Source organism: Protopterus annectens, chromosome 10.part0 (genome assembly GCF_019279795.1).
Source record: "Protopterus annectens isolate FY-2018-M chromosome 10.part0, PAN1.0, whole genome shotgun sequence".
NCBI lineage: Eukaryota > Metazoa > Chordata > Ceratodontiformes > Protopteridae > Protopterus > Protopterus annectens.
The window spans coordinates 87206737-87214236 of NC_056744.1; the positions used below are offsets into that span (position 1 = coordinate 87206737).

The 7500-nt window shown below is 46.8% G+C and overlaps 1 protein-coding gene across 1 annotated transcript in view; it reads right to left on the reverse strand.

Annotated features, from left to right (window-relative positions):
* LOC122812967 (nucleolar protein dao-5-like) overlaps positions 1-7500 on the reverse strand; it is a 185826-nt gene that overhangs the window by 119410 nt on the left and 58916 nt on the right. The gene's annotated exons all lie outside the window — the stretch shown is intronic.

Below are 7500 nucleotides of genomic sequence, written 5' to 3' on the forward strand. Positions count from 1 at the left end.
GTAGGGGTTTTAGCTCCCGCACACTCGCAGAACGTAAAAATAAACTTATGCTTGCTGATTTACTGAAATCTCCTTTTGCAGAGGCGATTTCTGAGTCGGAGGCCTCTCTGCCTCCCAAAAAAAGAAGACAAAAAGAGGAGTAAGTCTTTACCCTCTTCTCCTCATGAGGTCAAAATTTTCAGAACCGAGACCTAAGGTTCCTAAGTTAACTCATAAAGAGTCGTCGGCTCCAAGGCCTAAACAATCAACCTCGGCTCCAAAAGATCCAACTGTATCACCACTGCCCTTCCCTTCTTTAGCACCGATCATTCTGACTGCACCAACCATGGCACTGACAACTTCTGTAATTTCTACTTTGGCAGTGACTCACCCTTCTGTGCCAACAATAGTCATCCCAGAATCGGTCATTTCCACCCTCCCTGAACTTCATACTGGTCATTCAGCCTCAACACGGAGTGGTGATACACTTCCTAGGACCAGATACTCCCCCTCAGTGGACCCCTTCTATGGTGAACAGTACAGCCCCTTTCTGGAATGCCCTGTGTCACAGTTGGGGTTAGCCACTCGTTCCTCCAAGAGTCTGTCGGAATTGGACATGGTGAGATTGGTGGACCAGCTGTTAGGGACCAGGGGCATTCCTGCAACAGTTAAACCCTCCCTCCCTTTTGGAGCTGAGGGTCTGCTCCAAGGACTCCATAATATTTTCCTCCTCCGACCTCCTTGCAGGTTTTGGAAGAACCATCACTGACTGCAACCCCGGTTCCAGGTGCTTCTGCACCAGTGGTATAGCTGACCTCAGTGCCAGAGACTTCTCTTTGCCCTGAGTCTACTTCAGAGCCAGGCCTTCCCCGGGTCCAAGACTGTCCTGTTGGCACCGTGTACCCAGGTACAGCGCCTACCTTCCCTACACCAACCTCGGTGCCAGTCGCTTTGGCAAGTCCATATCCTCCCATGCCTCCCTCCTTGGAAGTGGATCCTTTGGGGTGGGGTGTGACTCTGGTTCCCAATTTGTCTTTTTTGGTTCAGGGCTCCCATCCCTCCTTGGGGGCTCCTGCCTTCCAAGCGATGAAGAGAGCACTGGCCTGCACAGGCTCCCAGTTGGAACCACCGGCATCAGAGCTATGCCCTTGTCCTGCCTCTATGCATCAGCTTCCACAACTCACTGTTACTGGACACCAGGCTCAGGAGCCTCAAGACACCCTTCGGCTAAGTTCCCTCTCTGCGGGTTCCTCCTCTGATGCTCCTCTCAAGGAGGTTTCCTGCAAGAGAAGTGCAAGAGGAAGCACATTGATTGCCCTTGACTGAAAATACGGACTAAGATGATGGGGAAGGGTCCCCATGTTCACCTCCTGATGATGTCTCCTCTGCAGACATCTTTGAGATCCTTAAACAGCGAGGAGATTGGAAGTCCAGCACCCCTTCCTCCAAGGAGAATTTATTCTTGCAGGCTTTCTGGGCCCAGCCTTCTACCTCCCAGGTGACCCTCCCTGCATGAGCTTGTCCAGTTCATCATGCAGTGGGCATGGAAAACTCCTGATGCCATTGAGCCAGTTCCTCGTAGGCAAGATAAGATCCTATCACCTCCTGCAGATAATCCCCACTGGTCCAAGGGCCTCCCTGTGGATGGTACAGTTGTGGCTGCAGCCACAAAGAAGGAGCTCACCAAAGAGAGCACTGCTGTCCATCCTCCAAACAGGGAGTCTTGGGCAATAGACAGGCTTGGGAAGTGGGTCTTTTCTTCAGCGACCTTTGCTATTCAGTCTATGAAGTATTTGGCACATTTTACATGACTTCAGAGAGACTTAATTATGGAACTCCCAGAAATGCTGGCAGGAGCAGTCTCTGATGAGGGACAAAGTCACCTCACAGCTTGCTACCCTGGAATCCATTTCGAATTCATCCATGAGGTTGATTTCACACTCAACCGAAGGGGCGGATATAACAACAGGCGCTGGTGTTGTGGCTAGACACCACGCCTGGTTGTGGTTATGTGATTTTGCGGACCCTTTCAATTCTTCCTTCCTTAATGCCCCCATAGAGGCCACATCTCTGCTTGGTCCTAAGGTTAAGAATACGTTAGCCAGGTGTGAGAAGGATGGTAAGACCTTGTCTGCCATGTCTGTCCATTTTTCCACTCCTCAGAGACCCTATTCTAGGAACCAGAGGAGTGGAAAAATGTGGTACAAAAAATCCCAAGGGCCTTTCCGTGACACACATGGCAAATTTTCCCCCTGGGGCAGTAGGGGTAATACACACAGAAGACTCCCTTCAGAGGCAGAGGGGGTCCATGTAACCAGGGATCCAGTGATTCATTCTCTGGACAGCCCTATCAGCGCTCCTGAGGAGTGGCCGATTGCTTGCCTCTGGAAGCAGTTGGGGGTCATCTCTCTCTGCACCACTGTGCCTGACAGGAAATAAATACAGATTCTTGGGTGCAGATAGTAATAACCAGAAATATCACATTCCCTTCAACTCGATGCCAAAGCGGTTAAGGCACATTCCCGATGTTCTACCTAGTCAAAGGGACTTTGCAGCTATAGAAATTCAAAAGCTGCTTCAAAAAAGAGTCATCCAAGCAGTTCCCCCAGACCAGATAGAATCCGGGTTTTACTCAAGACTCTTTTTAGTGCTAAAACAAACAGGGGACTGGAGGCCAATTCTGGACCTCAGCATCCTAAACAAATTTGTCAGACAAGTAAAGTTCCGGATGGTCATGGTACAGTCTATACTCCCTTTTTTGGGAAAAGATGATTGGATGTGCTCTATAGAACTTCAGGATGCGTATTACCACATAAAAATGGACAAACTCTCCAGAAGATTTCTCTGCTTCTGGCTGGGAGCCAATCATTACCAATTTTGAACACTGCCCTTTGGCCTCTCTACAACTCCCAGAGTGTTTACCAAATGCATGGCAGTGGTAACAGCTCACTTGAGACTGCAGGGATTCCAGGTGTTTCTATATCTGGATGATTGGCTCCTTACCGACCCAACCAAGCATCAACTATTGTCAGTGATTCCTCATACCCAACAAATTCTGACTGATCTCAGCATTACAGTGAACGAGAGCAAATGCAAACCTACCCCATCTTGACCACTAGAATTCATAGGGGCGAAATTCGATACACAGCTTTGTCAAGTGTTTCTTCCCCCTCACAGGCTACAGAGACTCAGACTGCAGCTCCAAGTGATATTGAACCATATGAAAGTGTCATCCCGAGCGGTTCTTCAACTCTTAGGGTCCATGGCAGCCTCCATTATGATGGATCCATTAGCAAGATTACACATGAAGCTTCTCCAGTGGTTATTAATAACACAGTCATTTCCCTTGGACCTACCCATGTCTTACCAGATCAGGATAACCAACCAGTGCAAGCAAGATCTCCTGTGTTGGATGCAACCAGACCAAAGTCCATGGAGCCGTCCTTTCTCCCCTTCACTACCCAGAGCCATAGTGACCACAGACGCCTCCCTGGTTGGATGGGGGGCGGCCATTACCAGGGAGGCCAACTTGCATATCAATGTTCTAGAACTGAGGTCAGTGCTCCTCGCATTGCAAGCATTCCACTCTGTCCTCCCTTCAGGAATGGTTGCTATTCAGTCAGACAACATGTCCGTAGTCTGGTACATAAACAAACAGGAGGGAACCAGATCCTACCTGTTATGTCAAGAAGCCATGAGAATCTGGCAATGGGCGATAGCTTCCAATTGCTTTCTAATAGCAATGCACATTCCCAGGTATTCCAATGTGACTGCAGACAGGTTGAGAAGGTGCATTCTCCTGCCTCATGAGTGATCCCTTAATCCTGTAGTGGTGACAGAGATTTTCAGCCGTTGGGGCCAGCCTTGCTGCGACCTGTTCACTTCCCCCTGCAAATCACAAATGCAGCAGCTACTTTCCCCTAATTCCCCCACAGGGGGAGTTCCTGAGGGATGTTCTGCTACATGATTGACCCACGGGTCTCCTCTATGCTTATCCTCCTCTCCTTCTGATTCCACAATTCCTGAAGAATGCTCTTCGGTTGAGAAGCAGAGTAATCCTCATTGCCCCCTATTGGCCTCAACAAATTTGGTTCCCCTTCCTATGGCCTCATCTAATTCATCAACCTTGGATTCTGGATCCATCTCCAGACCTGGTATCACATCCTAAGGGTCTGATTCACCCAAATATAGAAAGCCTCAAGCTGACAGTTTGGTTTCTCCACTTCCATTGATTGCCAGGTAAAGTAACCTGTCCTCTCCTGTCTGTCGTATACTTCTGGCTTATTACAGACCATCCACCAGGAGGCTTTACTTTAGTAAATGGAAGTGATTTTCTATCTGGTGTTGCAAAAAGGAAATAAGTCCTTTTTTGTCACAAGTATCTATTGAATCTGGAGCAGCAGCCTCTTCAATCTGAGTCCATCTCTCTGCAATATCCAACTACCATAATGGGTTTGATGGCTCCTTTCTAATTTCTCATCGACTATGTAAAATTTTTCTGAAGGGAGTCCTACATTTCAGGGCCCCCTTTGAAGCAACCAATTGAGCCTTGGGATTTGATATTGGTCCTCCAGTCCTTAACCAGTTCCCCCTTCAAGCCTGCAGTCGACTGTGATCTGAAATTCCTGTCTTGGAAAACCTTGTTCATGGTAGCCATTACGTCAGCCAGACGTATTTCAGAAATACAAGCTTTGTGTGTGAATCGTCCGTATCTAGTTTTTCATAAAGACAGAGTATCCCTATGGACAAATCCCTCCTTTTTACCAAAAGGGATTTCTGACCGAACTATTAACCAAACAATAGAACTACCAGTTTTCTTTCCAAATTTTGCTAATAAACAGGAGTACACTTTGTATTTGCTCGATGTCCACAGACAATTGCTCTTTTACCTTGATCGGACGAAGTCTATCAGAATGTCTGACCAACTATTCATCTCCTATTCTGCTCCCAAAATGGGAAAATCATTTTCTAAGGTTACCTTATCTAAATGGCTAAGAGACTGCATCATCTATGTAAGTTGCTATTCCTTCTTGGATCAAGGCACATTCCACAAGGTCAGTGTCAACATCTGTAGCTTTTCATGCAAGGTCTTCCATGGATGACATTTGTGCAGCAGCAACATGGGCCTCTTCTCATACCTTTATCACGCATTACAAAATGGACATTGTCTCCAGGGGAAGAGCTGCTTTTGGTTCAATGGTACTCAGGAACATTCTTCCATAAGACCTCCCAGGAAACAAGGTAGCTAGGGACTCTGTCCCACATGTAAGGAATGAATGAAGATTAACAACATCAGATAAAGAAGTTATGTCTTACCATAACGTTCCATCTGTGTTGTTGATCTTCATTCATTCATTACAATCCCTCCCCACATACCCCCTCCTAAGACTCTTGGATATTTGCTTATAGTAATTTAATCCTGAAAGGAAGATGCTCAGAGAAAGCCTCTGGTTTCTCTCTATAATCTGTCGTATCTTCTAGGCAAACTCGATCTGAGGTAATCTGGAGAAGGGCACTATGGGAAAGACTTAGCTTGAGAATTTCTGGTTGGCGCAGGCTTGGAAAAACAGCCGAGTTGGAACTGAGGATCGGTTCCAATCCTACATGTAATGAGTGAATGAAGATCAACAAGACAGGTGGAATGTTATGGTAAGATGTAACTTCTTTTTCTGCATTTAGGTTAAGGCCATAACTTTGGCACCAGTCATTTGTTGCTGTGAGACCCTCTTGCAGTATGATAATATCATTTGCGGAGTCAGTGACAGCATCCAACTTACAGTCGTCTGCAAACTTTGTCAGGCACAGGCCTTTTGTCTTTGCTTGGACCTCTGAGAAGTAGATGCCAAACAGTAGGGGTCCCAGGATAGATCCTTGGAGAACGCCACTAGTGACAGGCCAGCTGTCGGAAGTGGAGGCACCTATTTTGACCTTGTGGTTCCTATCGGTAAGCCAGTTGGCCACCCACCTGATGAGATAGGGATTTACACCAAGTTGTGTTAACTTTTCAATGATTTCTGATTGGAGGATTATGTCAAAGACCTTGGCCAAATCAAGGTAAGCTGTATGTACTGACTTTTCCTCATCCAGGCCCTTGGTGACAGTCTCAAAGAAGTCAATCAGGTTCAACAGGCAAGATCTCCCTTTGACGAATCCAAACTGGGTGGGGTCAAGTGCTTGGAGATTGCCTATGTCCTTGTTTATGAGATCCATATTAATATACTCCATAGCTTTATAGATCAGACTTGTCAAGATAATGGGGCGATAGTTTCCCGGGTCAGTAGTGGGACCACCTTTGTGCAAAGGGATGACAATGGCAGTTCTCTGCTGTGCTGGAATGAAGCCTGTACTTAGGCTATGGTTGAATAGGGTGCTCAATGGCAAAGCTAGTTCTTGCTGGAGATGGTGCAGAATACAGCCTGGGATACTGTCAGGTACTATGGAAGCTGTGTTCTTTGCCTTGGATACGCCCTGTAACACTTGATATATGGAGATGTGAGGTGCGGGACAAGTATTGAGGATGTTGAAAGTACCTTTGGGGGGCAGGGGGGTGAAATTTGTGCTGATCCTATCTGCTAGCAGGTTGGCTAAGTCAACAGGATCAGTGTAAATGATACCGCTAAGTACTAATTCAGAACAAACCTGGGCTTTGCCATGGAGGTTCCTGATGTAACTGAAGAAGGCCTTGTGGTTTCCCTTTGTTTTGGAAGCTAGTTTTGATTAATAATTGGATTTGGATGTTTTCACTAGTGATCTAATGTGTTTGTTGAGGCTAAGAAGGGAGTTTTTCCAATTTGGAGTTTGTCCCTTTTTACCGTTGGACAACAGTTTCTTCTTTTTGTTGTAAAGCCTGTTGATAGAGGATATTCACCAGACAAGTTTGTGTTTCCTTGAGGAATAGGTTTTAGTTCTTTTGGGTATGGCTGAGTCCATGCAGCTGTACAGATGCTTGTATACTGCATTGGCATACTGTTCAGCATAGTTGTCTGCATCCTCTGAGGGAGGTGGTGGTGTGAAGCTACTGATACCCTCCATTAGGAGGCTGTAGTCAGCTTTTGAGAAGTTTTTTAGCCTGGTTAACCCTGGGGAGGAGTTGGGTGGGATGGAAACTTTGAATGAGATGGACCAATGATCTGATCACAAGGGAAGGACATACTGTGGGAGTGGTGCAGCGGTCACCCATGTTGGTGATAACCAAGTCTAGCATATTATCTCCTCTTGCGGGGCATGAGACCAGCCGGTCTAGTGCATTAGAGTTGATGAAGTCAAGGAATCATTGGGTGGGTGCATTAGTGCAGGAATAGTTCACCCAGTCTATGGTGAGATAGCTGAAGTCACCAAGGATCAGGGTGTTTGAGGGTACCTTGATGGAGTCAAGTAGGTCCAGGTATGAGGAGTGGGTGTCCTGAGTCATGGAGGGGGGGGGGTCTATAGCTGACTATAACTTGGTTGACTGTCTTGCCAACTGTCATTTGCACCTGGAGTAGTTCCAGTGCTTCATGCTGACAAACCAGTATGGAGGTG